Source organism: Ovis canadensis, chromosome 3 (assembly GCF_042477335.2).
Source record: "Ovis canadensis isolate MfBH-ARS-UI-01 breed Bighorn chromosome 3, ARS-UI_OviCan_v2, whole genome shotgun sequence".
Taxonomy (NCBI): Eukaryota; Metazoa; Chordata; class Mammalia; order Artiodactyla; family Bovidae; genus Ovis; species Ovis canadensis.
Genome location: NC_091247.1, coordinates 127,559,755 through 127,573,691, shown reverse-complemented (window position 1 = coordinate 127,573,691; position 13,937 = coordinate 127,559,755). Strand labels below are relative to the sequence as shown.

At 37.6% G+C, this 13,937-nt stretch overlaps 1 long non-coding RNA gene across 6 annotated transcripts in view; it reads right to left on the bottom strand.

The window, feature by feature from the left end:
• LOC138435699 (uncharacterized) overlaps positions 1-13,937 on the bottom strand; it is a 260,432-nt gene that overhangs the window by 60,327 nt on the left and 186,168 nt on the right. For 3 of the 6 annotated variants that reach the window (XR_011255191.1, XR_011255194.1, XR_011255195.1), the window contains one exon: positions 605-843. The exons of the other annotated variants lie outside the window; for them this stretch is intronic. This is a non-coding gene — a long non-coding RNA (uncharacterized lncRNA). Of the gene's footprint in view, positions 1-604; positions 844-13,937 lie in introns of those variants that run through there. 6 annotated transcript variants of the gene reach the window in all.

The following is a 13,937-nucleotide window of genomic DNA, read 5'->3' as shown; positions in this document are numbered from 1 at the left end:
AAAAGAAAAAATTTTACTCTCTTAGAAAAAATTGTGCTTTTCCCAGTAGTGTTTAAAAGTTTTTGCAAAACAATCATATTAATCTTTTATAAATATAATTGAATTTGTATAGATAGTTAAACTTAATGTTACAGTTCCTACCAAAGACTGGCTTTATATCCTGACTTCAGGTTATACAAATCAGAGAAATAGTTTGCACACTGCAATTCAATTCAACTGTGTCACCTTTTAAGTAATATGGTATTCAGTTCAGTTCAGTCGCTCAGTTATGTCCGACTCTTTGCGACCCCATGAGTCGCAGCACGCCAGGCCTCCCTGTCCATCACCAACTCCCGGAGTTCACTCAGACTCACGTCCATCGAGTCAGTGATGCCATCCAACCATCTCATCCTCTGTCGTCTCCTTCTCCTCCCGCCCCTAATCCCTCCCAGCATCAGTCTTTTCCAATGAGTTAACTCTTTGTATGAGGTGGCCAAAGTACTGGAGTTTCAGCTTTAGCATCATTCCTTCCAAAGAAATCCCAGGGCTGATCTCCTTCAGAATGGACAGGTTGGATCTCCTTGCGGTCCAAGTTAACCAAGAATGATTTTGGACACTTAGAATATTGTATCTTTCAATTTTAATATCTTTTGTGAATATGAAAAGTATTTATGTTATATTTCAAAAAGATCACAATAAGAAAAATATAATCTGGAAACAGTGTTTTCACTGTACATACATGAAATAGCCATGAAACAGTACATAAAATGGGCGTCTCAAGCTTCTAGATGTAAATGAACTAAATATCCTGAAGATATTTTCTTCAAGGTCTTATTGACCTACTCTTCCCGTTGCCTGGAAAACCTGAGAAAGAAAGGAAAAAAGTAGAGAATATGGCCAAAGAATCCTTTACATAGGTGAATCTTTCTGTCTAGTGAATTACTATATGTATTGTTACATAAAATATCGACTATAAAAATGCTCCAATCTGCTTAAAATTATTTTATGAAAAATTGGGGAACTAGACAAAGATAGATATGGTAAACAAATTTCAGAGATAAAGAAACTAACAGTTAAAAAATACACATTTCAGCCCCTGACTCCTGGCTTAATTTACTTATCTTTCTTTACACTGGAAATTGCCTCCCACAGATTCTGGCTCTAAGAACTATAATTGTTTTGGAGATTCTATATGGTAGGAACCTTAACAGAGAATGTAATTATTATTTTCAGTAGTGTGTGGAATGCACACAGGATTTATAATAAGTGTTCATATATTCAAGGTCATTACCATCATTAGTTATGTATGACATATATTTCCAGGAATGTTAATACCTTGTTTGAGGAAACTGAGGCATAAAACTTGTTCAGACAGTGAGTGGTAAAGAAAAAAGTAACAGCTTAGTCTTCCAATCTTGATCCCAGAGAAAAAATAATTTATCACTGCTAATCTTTTATATTCTATCCATGCTTTTTGCTACAGCATTGAGATATTATAGAAAACATTCTTAGTCTTGAGACACATGCTGAGATTGTCCTATGAACACCTCTGAGAACCCCAGCCTCAGTACAGTTTGACATAGGTCAGTCAGAAAAATGATAGGCTGGCAGATCTGAGCATGATGTGAGTCAGAGCTTATCCGGTGCAGTTTGAGGAAGAGGCTGAATGTCCACATACTTTTGGGTCATCGTACTCCAGCAGTTACTAAATTTTCTCAATGGCAGAAATGGCAATGGCCTAGCAAGGAATCTTTCGCTGATTATCCTCTTATATAAGTAGGAGACAAAGGCATGTTCTCCCTCTTGGAGAAGAGTGGGAATCAGAGGGCAACTGGGAAACTCAGCAAAGAAAACTCTAAAAGGTAAGTTCAAAGGAGGTTCCTATTGCATATTGCAAAGGGGAAGGTCATAAAGCTAAGAGGAGTATCAGATGGCATAATGTCCTGATTGCACATGAAGCAAAAGAAAGCAAACGCACAAACAGTGGGGACTAAGTATGAAAGTGAAAGTGTCAGTCGCTCATTCATGTCCGTCTCTTTGAGACCCCATGGTCTGTCCATGGAATTCCCCAGGCAAGAATACTGGAGTGCTTTGCCATTCCCTTCTCCAGGGGATCTTCCTGACCCAGGGATCAAACACAGTTCTCTTCCACTGCAGGCACATTCTTTACCATCTGAGCTACCAGGGAAACCCTGAGGAATATGTATATATTCAGTTAAGCACTTGAGTGAGGAGGTGTACCAGATGAGGACATTCTCTGTTGGGATACTTTATTTGACCAGGCTGATAATTTATTATGTGGGAAAATGTAAAGGTAAGCATTTATAATTTAGTTCAATCAAATGACTTTGACATGTGTAATGGATTGTGGGTTATAAGATACATTTGTTCAGGCATTTCAACCTGACATATGATTATTTTTAATAACTTGATTATTTAATTCCAAAGCAAATACGTCTGCCTGGTTTCATTGCAAGTTCAAAATATTTATTTATTTGAAGTTCATTCTCTCCGAGCTTTCAGTTTATAAGAAAAGAATCAGGAGCAGAAAACATGGATTATTATCTCTGTTATAGACTGAACTATCTCCTTCCAAAATTCACATGTTGAAGCTCCAAGACCTCAGAAGATGACTGCATTTGGAGATAAGGCCTTTAAGGAGGTAATTAAGCTAAGATGGGGTTCTTAGGATTGGCCCTAGTGTAATATGACTGGAGTGTTTCTAAGTAGAGATTAGAACACGACATAGACAGAAGGATAACTGTGCAAGAAAACAGTGAGAAGCTGTCCAGCCACACACCAAGGAGAGAGGCCTTGGAAGAAACCAAACATCCTGACATTTCCATCTCGGAATCTAGCTCCCAGATCTGTGAAAAAATACATTTCTGTTATCTGAGTCACCAGTCTGTGGTATTTTGTTATAGGAGCCCAAGAAAATAATATTATCTTCAGTGTACATTTAACCCAGCGATCTCACTACTGGGCATTCACCCTGCAAAAAATAAATTAAAAAAGATACATGCACCTCAATGTTGATTATAGCACTGTTTACAATAGCCAAGACATGGAAGCAACCTAAAGGTCTATCAACAGATGAATGGATAAAGTAGTCGTGGTACACATATACAATGACTATTACACAGCCATTAAGAAAACGAATAAATCTGAGTCAATTGAACTAGGTGGATGAATCTACACCTGTTATACAGAGTGAAGGAAGTCAGAGAAAAACAAATATCGCATATCAAAGAATATATATGGAATCTAGAAAAAGTGGTACTGATGAACCTATTTTCAGGACAGGCACACATTGAGAATGGACTTGTGGACACAGCTGGGGAAGGAGAGGGTGGGACGAATTGAGAGGGTAACATTGGCATATATACATTACCATGTGTAAAACAGATTGCTAGTGGGAAATTGCTGTACAACGCAGGGATTTCAGCCAGTGGTCTGTGATGACCTTGAGGTGTGGGACGGGGGTGTGGGAGGGAGGCTCAACAGGGAGGAGACCCATGCATACTTATGGCTGATTCATGTTGTTCAGCAGAAATCAACACAACATCGTGAAGCAATACCCTCCAAATAAAAAGAAATTAAAAAATAAATTGATCCTTGTGTGTTTAGTCGCTAAGTCGTGTCCAGCTCTTTGTGACCCCATGGACTGCAGCACGCCAGGCTTCCCTATCCTTCACTGTCTCCCAGAGTTTGCTCATGTCCAGTTGAGCTGGTGATGCTATCTAACTAACCACCTCATCCTCTGCCATCCTCTTCTTGTTTTGCCTTCACTCTCTCCCATCATCAGAGTCTTTTCCAAAGAGTCAGCTCTTTGCATCAGGTGGCCAAAGTATCGGAGCTTTGGTTTCAACATCAGTGCTTCCAATTCAGTGTTGATCTACCTTAGGGTTGACTGGTTTGACCTCCGTGCAGTCCAAGGGACTCTCAACAGTTTTCTCCCGCACCACAATTCAAAAGCGTCAGTTCTTCAGCTTTTTTATGGTTCTTCTTTATGATCCAACTCTCCTATCCATACATGACTACCTTCTTTATGGTCAGCCTTCTTTATGGTTCAACTCTCATATCCATACATGACTACTGGGAAAACCATAGCTTAGACTAGACAGACCGTTGCCAGCAGAGTGATGTTTTTGCTTTTAATACACTGTTAGGTCTGTCATAGCTTTCCTTCCAAGGAGAAATCATCTTTAAATATCATGGCTGCAGTCACCCTCTGCAGTGATTTTGGAGCCCAAGAAAATAAATTCTATCACTTCTTTCACTTTTTTCTCTTCTATTTGCCATGAGGTGATGGCACTGGATGCCATTTTTGGCATGGCTTTTTTTTTTTTTAATTTTAAAATCTTTAATTCTTACATGCGTTCCCAAACATGACCCCCCCTCCCACCTCCCTCCCCACAACATCTCTCTGGGTCATCCCCATGCACCAGCCCCAAGCATGCTGCACCCTACGTCAGACATGGACTGGCGATTCAATTCTTACATGATAGTATACATGTTAGAATTCCCATTCTCCCAAATCATCCCACCCTCTCCCTCTCCCTCTGAGTCCAAAAGTCCGTTATACACATCTGTGTCTTTTTTCCTGTCTTGCATACAGGGTCGTCATTGCCATCTTCCTAAATTCCATATATATGTGTTAGTATACTGTACTGGTGTTTTTCTTTCTGGCTTACTTCACTCTGTATAATTGGCTCCAGTTTCATCCATCTCATGAGAACTGGCATGGCTTTTTGAATGTTGAGTTTTAAGCTAACTTTTTCACTCTCCTCTTTCACCCTCATCAAGAGGCTCTTTTGTTCCTCTTAAGTTTCTGCCTTGTTAAATAACTAAGCCTTTAGGGAAAAATACAGAGTCTGAGGAGAAGTAAGGGAAACAAATATCACTATTAAGGGGAATTGCATTCTCTTGAGAGTACGAAGGGAAGATTGAAAAGATAAAAGCTTCACAGAAGTGACAATGGGCCTTGAGGAGAATCTTTTAATTTCTCAAGGCAAAACTGCCAACTGCTGTCATGTAGGAATTACTTTATACTGAGACCCAGTGTGTTAAAATCTAAACCTTCTTAGACACAAGTCCTCTTTTTCTAGGCAAACGGAGATTCACATCATGGGACTCATCTCAAAATCCAGTAGTGAACATTGGTTGGAACCTACTGGAGAATAAACAAATTCCCAAAGATAATCTAAAGCTTTGACAGAACTATCTACTTGGGCTAAATGTTTGCAACTAGTAAATGATAAGCAGATTCATGACACATTAATCATTGAAATTTTGTTGATATTGTTTACTTGGTAAGTCAGTCCAAATTTTTTGTGACCCCATGGATTGTAGTCTGCCAGACTCCTATGTCCATGAGATTTCCCAGGCAAGAATACTGGAGTAGATTGCCATTTCCTTCTCCAGGGGATTTTCCTATCCCACAGATTGAACTCACATCTGCACTGGCATGTGGATTCTTTACCACTGAGCAACCAGGGAAGCCCAATCACTGAAAATTATTAAATTTTAAATTAGACTTAGTATAAACAATTTTATTTATCTTTGCTAGAACTGAGTGATAGGCCATATTTCTGTTGCAGGTAGGATTCTCTCTGTACAAGTAATAGAATACCTGTCCCAAATGGCTGAGGCAAAAGAGGGCAATTTCTTAACTCATAGGAATAAGATCCGGGTTGGTGGGGGAAGGATGATGCCTCTTCAGGTGCATCTTGAGTTCAATTTGAAATGAACTTGCAGGATTTCATCTCCTTCCTCTGCTCCCTTGGGGATCCTCTCTTTTCAGGTTTTGAGACAACACTCACAATAATTACATTTTTTAAGAACTCACTGAGATTTTTTTTTTACATATAGTAAAATGACTTATTAAAGAGTACCATTTGATGAGCTCCAACACATGTACTTATGTCTATATATTTAAAACCATCATCACAGTCAGAATAGCAAAACTGCTTGCCGCCCACAAAAGTACCTGCATGCCCCTTGGCAATTTCATCCCTCATTTCACCTTGGTCCCATTCTGTGACTATGACTGGCAATCATTGATCTGCTTTATGCCATTATGGATTACTTTGTAATTCCTGGAATTTTATGTAAATGGATACTAGAGTATGCACTCGTATTGCTTTATATCAATAGTTTGTTTCTTTTTTACCTATGAGAGAATTCCATTGTATGCATATAGTTTACCACATGCTGTTTATTTACCTTTTGATAGACATTTTGTGTTTTTTCCCTAGATTGAGACTATTACAAATAAAGCTATTTTTGAGAACTAATTTTCCATATTCACTGTATTTTTATTCTGTAATAGGTACTATAGCTTGGTAGTTTAAAAATCCTATCTCCATTAAATGATTTTTGCATACTTTGGGCAAATTTTCTTTAAGTCCCTGTCTTGTTCTTGTGTGTGTTGAATTTTGTTTTTGTCAGGATGATGTCCTAGGTTCAGAAGAATTCTGATGGTGTTAGGTTAAATACTTGCTGGAGAATTTTTTCATTTGACTCCAATTAGGTTAGCTGATTTCTGCTACTCTGCCTTTAATAACGTTGCTTTCACCTGGAATGAACCTTTCATGATATGTGCTGTCAGAATACTTAAAAGAATAGAGAGCTGGAATTTCATCAAGTATACAGAACAGGTGGTATGGTTATTTTTGTACTTTCTTGCTGTTAAATGTGAGGCAAATTCACTTGGAGACTTGAGTTCATTTTAATCCATACCACCTGCAGCAAAGTTGATTATCCAAAATCTAACTATAACCACCTAAAACAATATAATAATTTTGAACAATCAAATTGATTTAGTTTAGTTCATAATATTCAGTTACCTCCTATAAGAAGATGGAATAGTAATAGTAATAAACAGATAGAGGCTTTGTAAAAATTAAATGAAATATATATACATTTATGTGTGTGTATATGTATATATATATGTATGTGTACATATATACACACACATATATATATGTATAAACATATACACACACATAAATGTGCTTAGAACAGTATCTGACATTTAGTAAGTATAATGTAAAATGGTATGGGTATCTATCTATCCATTTATCTATCTATAGTAATAAACAGAGGCTTTGTGAAAATTAAATGAAATATATATATAATATGAAATATATATATACATATACACACACATAAATGTGCTTAGAACAGTGTCTGACATTTAGTAAGTATAATGCAGAATGGTATAGGTATCTATCCATTTATCTATCTACCCAGGAGATGGTGAAGGACAGGGAAGCCTGGAGTGCTGCCGTGCATGGGGCTGCAAAGAGTCAGACACAACTGAGAGACTGAACAAAAACATCTATTTATTTACCTACCTATTTTCTGAGGGCTCTTCTAAGGCTGAAAATTTTCTAACTACCAGAAAGTTGATCATGACGTGTGCTTTAAGCTAAAAAGATAAAACTATTTAGGAAATCTAATAAGAAGCATGTTAAGACTTTGGGCAATATTATTGAATTGTGTGCTCCAAAAAAGATAGGTTGAAGTCTTACCTTCCTGTGTCTGTGAATGTGATCTTATTTGAAAATAGGGTTTTTGCAGGTGTTATCAAGATTAATTTATATGGATTAGGACAGGCCTTAATTCAATGACTGATGTCCTTTTAAGAAGAGAGAATGTGGACATGGAGACCTATAGAGACACAGGGAAAAGGGTCCTATAAAGACAAAGGAGAAGATTGAAATTATGGTGATACAAAGAAATGCCAAGGACTTCTGGCAGCCATCAGAAGCTAGAAGACGTAAGGAAATATTCTTTAGATCAGTCAGAGGGAACAGGATGGACACTGTGATTTCAGACACTTAGCTTTCAGAACTGTGAGAAAGTAAATTTCTGTTGTTTTAAGCTGCCTAGTGTGTGGTACTTAGTTGTCATTAACTTCAAATATTTTTGTAAAGGAAAAGCTAAGTAAATAAACAAGTAAAATCTCTAGTCTTAGAAGCCTAAAATTTGCAATTAAAATAGTCCAGCAATAAACAAAATGTCTATTCAACTGGCTGAATTGTATATGCTTCATTTTCTAGGTTATCTCCTCTCTTTGCTTAATTATTCGCTGGTGACTCAGATGGCAAAGAATCTGCCTGCAATGCAAGAGACCCAGGTTTGATCCCTGGGTCAGGAAGATCACCCTGGAGAGGGGAATTGCTATCCACAGTGAACCATAATGTTGTGCTTAAATTTCAAACATTTCACATAATTTTTCAGTCCTGAGGGCTTATATTATTGAGATAATCAAATTCTTTAAATGAAAGAAAATTTTATCACAGTGCTTCCTCTTTTGTGACAAAAAAGAAAATAAACTAAATTTTTAAAATTACACTTAATTTCTTGACCAAGCATTTTGTTTGCGCTTCTATTTACATGGTTTATCCTACTTTCAAGTTCTTTCCTTGGTCTTAAATAACCAAAAAACTCAAAGAAGTGTCTGATTATGATTGGTAATTTTAGAAAATGATGTTCAAGCAGGTATCTTGTTCTTTTCTCATGTAAAAAATGTAACACAAATTGAGCGGTTCATAGAGCCTCAGAGCAACAGAATAACAAAACAAAAGCAAAATAAATACAAATGTAATTACTGCAAGAAGAAAAGGAATGTCATTAATTTAGAAAATTGCCTCTCAGTTGATTGATGCTAAGTGTCACAGTGAGCCATTATTATTTAGAAACTAAAAGACTGAATATACACATGGACAATAGCCAAACTATACAAAAACACAATTCTAACCCACAATCTGCAGCGAAAAGCCCAGGAAACCAATCCATTCTCTACAGTAATCAGCCAACCTGCTATCTATAAGTTGGATTTCTGAGAAGTCAGACCACCATCTCTAGTAACAATCTAAGAAGCTAAACTCCTGTATCAGTTGGCCTGAAATGGCCAGTTACTTGACTTGATTAATGACTTGATTAATAACTAACAGCTTCCTTAATTTTTATCTCCGCTTCCAATTTAAGACCAACCAGAGAGAGCCAAATATGCACCCCTAACCAATCACATGGGTTTCCCTGGTGGCTTATCTGGTAAAGAACCTGCCTGCAATGTGGGAAACCTGGGTTCGATCCCTAGGTTGGGAAGATCCCCTGGAGAAGGGAAAGGCTGCCCACTCCAGTATTCTGGCCTGGAGAATTCCATGGACTGTATAGTCCACGGGATCACAAAGAGTCAGACATGACTGAGCAACTTTCACTTTCACTTTCAACCAATCACATAGGATACCCAGTCTCTAGGTACCCCATCTGTAGCTTCCCCTGCCAAAGACTGTTCCAGTCAAGGCACACCTGGAGCCTTCTCTTTTCTACAAAACTTTCCCAGTCCTCTTTTTGCCTTTGAGTCTCTGCCAAAACAGCAGTGATGGTAGTTACCTCTTGCTCTGAATAAACAAACTTTACCTCTTCTTACACAAGCCTTTTGGGTAAGAGAGCTAAGTAGAGGAATAATTCCTAAAAACTAGTGACTATTTCTATGGTTTTACTCCTAATAGTTGGATCTATGCAACCATAAGCACTCAATAGATGTAACTGTTGAATAATCTATCTACAATTCTAAACTTACATAGCCTTTATTCATTTATCTGTAGAGATAATGTAGATAGCATTGGGCATATTCAAAGATGAGTCATAATTGAGTTGCGTGAACATGTTCAGTTTGGCACCGATGATTATTCTCTAAAGACAAGAAATAGCTGCAACATTTTATTCTATTACATACAAAGTATGGAAGTAATTGGTGTCACCAATGCATTCAATTCACAGAGACCAGGCAATGTACATTTTTTCCTTACCTCGGTTCAGGAGATGACAGTGGATTCACAGGTTTATTAAATGCATCACTTTAAACTGAATTCTCTTACATATGATTTACATGATGCTTGGTTTGTTAGGTTCAAAACTAAAGTTTTATTTCCAAATTGTATTTTTCTCATTGTTACTAAAGGAACTTATTAATATATTCAGTTTTCCGTTTAATTTTTGTATTTTATCCAGTAGAGTTGATTTTTCTGTTTATACTCATGAAACCATCACTGTTATCTAAGCAAAAAACATGTCCACCACCTCTAAAAGGTGCTCTCTTTGTTACTTTTATTTTTTGATAAAAACACTTAATGTAAGATCTACCCTTTTACCCTAATAGAGTTGATATGGGATAACTAAAGTACCATCAACTATTCATATAAAGAATAGCTCAGCTGTTTAAAAACTGGTTTATGTATAAGGTAAATGGAATAAAATTGTATTAGCAGATTATCTATCAATATTAATAATATACTAAAGTCTTGCTTGATATAGAAGAAAAAAACCAACATATCCTGGGTCTAGATTCCAGCTTTGCCTTGGCCTTAACTGACTGAGACTTGGATAAATGGATAATAATTTTTGGACATGTTTCACTATTATAAAATGAATTGGACTAGATGATACCCAAGATTTCTTTGTGCTCTTGTACTAGCATTTTTAAATGACTTGAAAACTTGCTGCAAATTATACTCTGTTCTTGATAAAAATATCATTATAACTGGAAAGGGCAATATTGAGCAAGAGCATCTTAAAGTCAACACTGGATCATTCAGTATCTGATTACCTGGCTTGTAAATATTACACGCCCTGCTCCTTTCTCTATTTGCCTGGCATTTCATAATGCTTCTTTCTAAGGCTCCCTTTGTCACTTCAGATTTCTCAGTCTAGAGCTGCACTAACTGGTATGGGAACCAGTAGTCACAAGTGGCTATTCAACATTTGAAATGCAGCTGCTACTGCTAAGTCACTTCAGTCGTGTCTGACTCTGTGTGACCCCATAGACTGCAGCCCACCAGGCTCCCCCGTCCCTGGGATTCTCTAGGCAAGAACATTGGAGTGGGTTGCCATTTAGTGCTACTGAAAACCCAAATGTTTATGTTAATGAATATGAATACTTCAGTTATTGGAAAACTATTGGAACAACTTAGGTATATGAATATACTTTTCGACTGCACATTTTATGACATCTAAATATTGAACATTAACAAAAACTTAATGGTCTGATTTGAGATGGCCTGTAAGTGAAAGATAAATGCCAGATTCAAAGATTGAGTATAAAAAAGTAGAATATTTCATTAATAATTTTATATTGATTATATATAAAAATGATAATATTTGGAACATACAGAGTTAGACATAAAAATACAATTCTATTGCTTCTTTGGTAACTATTAAAATATTTAATTGTTTTTCGTTGGTTTGAAATCCATCTCTTTGAGACAGTGCTGGTTTAATATATTTAAGGCTCTTCCTCAGCTTTCTCTGGGTAATTGATTTGCGTTTTCTAAGCTCAGTTTGCTGTCACTTTGCAAATCCTAGTGCATTCCCAGGAAACTTTCCAACTCCCAGCATTTCCCTCAGTCACTCTCCTTTAGTCTCCATTAAGGAAACTCAAAATCCATGTCTATACTTATAAAATCCCTTCACTATTCCTTTTATTTGAGTTAAGTCTGATTATAAATTCCATAAACCGACTTAAGCTATCAGAGGTAGAAGAGGGATGGATATTCAGTTCAGTTCAGTTCAGTCACTCAGTCGTGTCTGACTCTTTGCGACCCCATGAATTGCAGCACGCCAGGCCTCCCTGTCCATCACCATCTCCCGGAGTTCACTCAAACTCATGTCCATCGAGTTGGTGATGCCATCCAACCATCTCATCCTCTGTCGTCCCCTTTCCTCCTGCCCCCAATCCCTCCTAGCATCAGAGTCTTTTCCAATGAGTCAACTCTTCGCATGAGGTGGCCAAAGTACTGGAGTTTCAGCTTTAGCATCATTCCTTCCAAAGAACCCCCAGGGCTGATCTCCTTTAGAATGGACTGGTTGGCTCTCCTTGCAGTCCAAGGGACTCTCAAGAGTCTTCTCCAACACCACAGTTCAAAAGCATCAATTCTTCAGCGCTCAGCTTTCTTCACAGTCCAACTCTCACATCCATACATGACCACTGGAAAAACCATAGCCTTGACTAGACGGACCTTAGTCGGCAAAGTAATGTCTCTACTTTTGAATATGCTATCTAGGTTGGTCATAACTTTTCTTCCAAGGAGTAAGCGTCTTTTAATTTCATGGCTGCAGTCACCATCCTGGATATTAGAAAGATACTAAAGTGTTTTGCAGACTAAAAACTGTCTTTTATCAAATACATGATAATAAATAAATGAAAACATGTTTAAGAGTAATAAATAGTGGAGACTTTAATGTTTGAGTTGACCAAATAATTACTTGTGTTTTATTTTTTATTTATTTTTTTAAATATAAATTTATTTATTTTAAATTTCAGTTTCCTTGCTATTTAAGGAAAATAACAAGGACAATGAAGGGGACTAATGTAAGTTGGGTAATCATATGCTAGTTACTTATTATTCATTAACAGTTATCTGATAATACCAGAAGGGTTCTGACAGTAATCATAGTGCCTACTTATTTAGAGATTCTTTTTAGAAATATGTGAGTCATTAAACTCAGTTCAAAGTTTGGGTGAAAAAGCCCTTCAATAGTGTTTTAGAATTACTAGCTCTCTTTTATCAAACAAACCTTTGAAAACAACTTTAATGACTGCTTTTAAAAGTTAGCAGCTGATTAAATGCCTACAATTGCCAGGAAATAAAATATTTAGGAGTTTTAGGCTAAGATTATTTTTCTGGTTAGTAACTAATTCAATAAATATTTGCTGAATGTCACCTATGTGAGGCAAAACTCTAAGAGAAGACACACACAAATAAAACACAATCCTTGATCTTGAAGGTTAAGAGCTTAGTTACTAGGATGTTATTGGGTACTTGGGGGAATTATAAGGACAAAAAATATATATATTTTCTCATGTGTTGTTTTTTCTTTTCACAAACTTAAAGAATCTCCTTTCCCCGTATCTATTAGTATCGAGTCCCTCAAAAGTCTAAACACTGCAAGCACTAGCTAACTCCAAATCCTTACCCCAGTGAGTAATAATCTTTTGTTATGGGTCCACGGCTGGAAGAGTAAAGCTGAATGCTCCCAGAAGGCAGAAAGAGAGTCTGGACTTCGAGGTACAGGATGGAAGTGGTCCTACTCTGTGAGCTAAAATCCACAAGGGGGAAACAGTAGAGGAATCCAAAACATCATTTCAACACCATGCTTCACAACATGGCAGCCTCTCCAAATAGAATTAGCTACATCCAACCCACAAAAGTCATACAGATTCTAGAGAGAGAAGACTGGGGAGGTGGAGGAGAGAAGAGAATGCATGTGTACCTGAATGCTCAGCTGTGTCTGACTCTTGGGGACCCTTCAGACTGTAGCCTGCTAGTCTCCTCTCTCCATGGGGCTTCCCGGGCAAGAATACTGGCCTGGGTTGCCATTTCTTTCTCTAGGGGATCTTCCCAACCTGGGATTGAACCTGGGTCTCCTGCACTGGCAGGTGGATTCTTTATCACTTGAGCCACCTGGGAAACCCCATAAGCAGGCTAAACAGAAGAAATGAAGGGATAGTGCAAGCCCTTCCCTTACCTGCCACACACAGAGAGTGAAGTGAACTTCCTGCCCATCCTAAGAGCTGGTGGCATGGAGCTTCATATTTGTTTTACTACTTTTTAGAAACCTATTATTTAATATTAGAGTATAACAGATTAACAACGTTGTGATAGTTTCAGGTGGACATCAAAAGGACTCAGCCAGACATACACCTGTATCCACTCTCCCCTGCCAGGATTTCCTGGTGTGTCAGTCTCTAAAAAATACACTTGTAATTTAGGAGACCACATGAAACGCAGGAGACACGGATTCAAACCCTGGTCGGGAAGATCCCCTGGAGGAGGAAATGGCAACCCTATCCAGTAGTCTTGCCTGCAAAATCCCATGGACAGAGGAGCTTGGTGGGCTACAATCTGTGGAGTCACAAAGAGTCAGACACGACTTAGAGACTAAAC